Source organism: Theobroma umbraticum, unplaced genomic scaffold, assembly GCF_002168275.2.
Source record: "Theobroma umbraticum cultivar Fairchild unplaced genomic scaffold, ASM216827v3 scaffold_44.0, whole genome shotgun sequence".
Lineage (NCBI taxonomy): Eukaryota > Viridiplantae > Streptophyta > Magnoliopsida > Malvales > Malvaceae > Theobroma > Theobroma umbraticum.
The window spans coordinates 8,665,236-8,668,149 of NW_018397255.1; positions in this window are offsets into that span (position 1 = coordinate 8,665,236).

Here is a 2,914-nt window from a genome sequence, read left to right on the forward strand (position 1 = left end):
CAAAGGTTGCAAAATCGCAAAAATGCCTTCTTATAAAAGTCTAAACTAGATGGACTAGATTGAAAAGCCTCACGCATGCATGTAACAATGCTCATCTTGGTGCATTCCATCTCATTAATAAGAATATCAACATTGAAGCTCACAAGTTCAACCCATTCCTTCAAGAGAGCAATCGAGATGTCATTACTTTGAGGTGGATTCGAATTTGCAAAAGATTAAGTGAGCACCTCCTTGAAAGTTTTTAGACTTATTTTTCTTTCTTCTGTTTTGAGAATCTTAGTTCGATCCTCTACTCTAGCTAAGATGGCTATGTTCACAATTATTTTCCTGTTGTTAATGACCTTAGCATCAACAAAAGAAATTGTTTTCCTTATCTTCTATGGCTTGCAATATTAGATGAACACAAAAGTAGATTTGTTAAAAGGCATAAGGTCCTGCAAGGATGCCATATGAAAACATTAACCACCGCACCAAAGGAATGGAAGATCTCCGTCAGTTGTCACCAAGTGGTCCTAGTGCTTAGGTTCCCCATATACACTAAGAAAGGTTTGTCTTTCGGCTGCTTGGTATGGTCTCCATTAGCCTGCCCATCGAATTGCTGTGGTTTTCTTGTGCTGAAGTTCGCCACCAACTAAGCACATATTTCTTGCGTTGAAGTTTGCCAATTTCCCCATGATATGTTAGTGCTTAGTATTTCACGTTAGCGACATATAATTATAAAGGCTTATTTGACTTAAAATGAAAATATAAAAACTTATTTAACTTAAAATAAAAGTACAGAAACTTGATTGAATGTAATAAAAATATAAAAATTTCTTTAAATTTTCTTAAATAATTTAATAGTTTTTTTAAATATTAGACTAAAATTTTTTAATCATTTTAAATGAGAATATTATAAACTTAACCTAAAAAAACCTCGCACATCCGAACGTTTGGCTCATTAGTTGGTGCATGATCCCCTTACCTAAAAAGTAAAATTTAAATCCCCCTCTTTCAATTATATAAAAAAAAAACCCTAAAAAAACCTTACGAAAATCTTGTCCTAAATTCGAGCTCTCTCTATCTTTGTCTCTCTCTTTCTCTACCTTAAAGCATGAGATCAGAACCTGTACTTAAATGCAAAAAACCATGAAACTTATGCGTGCTAAACAATGAAAAGATGGGTGCATGTATCTTTCGTGTGTACAAAAATCATGGTTCAATTAACATATCATTATACGTCAAAGAAAGATTCAAAACATTCTTATGTACCATGTGATAATGATGTCGACTATTTAAAATTTTTAATTAGCATGCAGATTCTGGCTGCTTCAACTATACTCCTAGCTTCAGGCTGGGCCTCATTAAATCTTGCAAAGTCAAGCATTCCTGCTCGTGAGCGATAAAATGATATGTATAGTTAACAAGATAGAATCTAGTCTAAGATCTCTTTGAATTTGGCCTTCACTATGTTCCTAATAATTTAATTTTGTGAAATATATATTATAGTAATGTTATAAGAAAAATTAAATCCTGGTTGCTGGCTGAAAAGGAAAATGGGTATCAAACTGTTAGGCTTGTGAAACATACTCGTATCTTGCCCATGCGTTGTCACCAACTTTCTCAAATTAATTGAACCGGTCTGTCTCTTGAAAGTTACTACTTAATATATATGTAGTTCAAATTAATCTTCTCATTTTAGGTTAAAATCACAATCACAAAGTTACCGATCAATTGCAACCCTAATCAATTGCTGAATGCTAGCTGATCTTTTCTACGTTTTTTTTTAAATTTTTTTATTAAAAGATAAGTAAACCTTAATTGGGTTATTTTAAAGGTAGAGTTTTAAAATTCCATTAAGATTGTCAAATGCCTATTTAGTAATTTATAAATATAAATATAAATATAAATATAAATATAAACACTCACTTAACTCTCTCTTGGCTTAATGATGTATATTTATTATTTTATTAAATTTTTATATAATTTTATCAACAAATTGATGGTGTCTCTTAACTTGGGATATCAAGTTATCTATACATTATACATTAGTATTACAATCCATGATTAATATACAACTACAAGGACTATAATTAGCTAGAACATAATATTGCAAGACAAGCATACAATAGGTTCCTTCCTCTTGGATATTTTGCAATTCCTTTCCATCTTTTATTAAAATATTCTTATATTTAATAAAAAAATAAAGAAAAACAAATGAAAAGTTGACAAAACCCATAATCCTCCACATGATTTTCTTTCCTTCACATTGTAAATTATAGGGTAAAATACATTGAATTCTCTAACTTTTAATCATAATTATACGTGAGTCCATTAGTATTCAAAATGAATAGTCTATCCCAAAAAAAAAATTTCACTAGACATATAAGTCCTGTCGTTAGTCAACTTTCAATGTTTCTATTAGTTTGATGACGTAATAGTTTTTTTAGGATAATTTTACCCTTCATTAATTTTAAAAATTATCATTATAAAAATCATAGTTTTTCATTTTTAAAATTTTTCTCTTATTAAAATAAGTTCTCTCCTAGCCAAAGACCTCATAGCAAGATTTAGTCTGGGAGCCCCAAATCTGACCATATCAAGGGAGCTAATCGTGCTCCCTTAGGGAGCACCAAATTGGCGTTCCCCATCATACGCCCCTAGGAAGCGTCGATCTGGTGCCGTTTTGTAGAGCGCGATATCTAAGGTATGTGGCTAGACCTAGCTAGTCTCATGCTCTCTTGGGGAGATTCAGTAAGATTTGGCATTCTATGACTAGATTCAGTCATGGGGTAACAAGTTGATGTAAGGAATAGCGTCGATCAGTTTGAAAAAAAAGCAAAATGATATTTTAAACATTTCATGTTTGAGCATTTGTATCATTTATACGTTTGAAACGAATTTTTTTTTTTTTTTTTTATAATTGGAGAAGGGG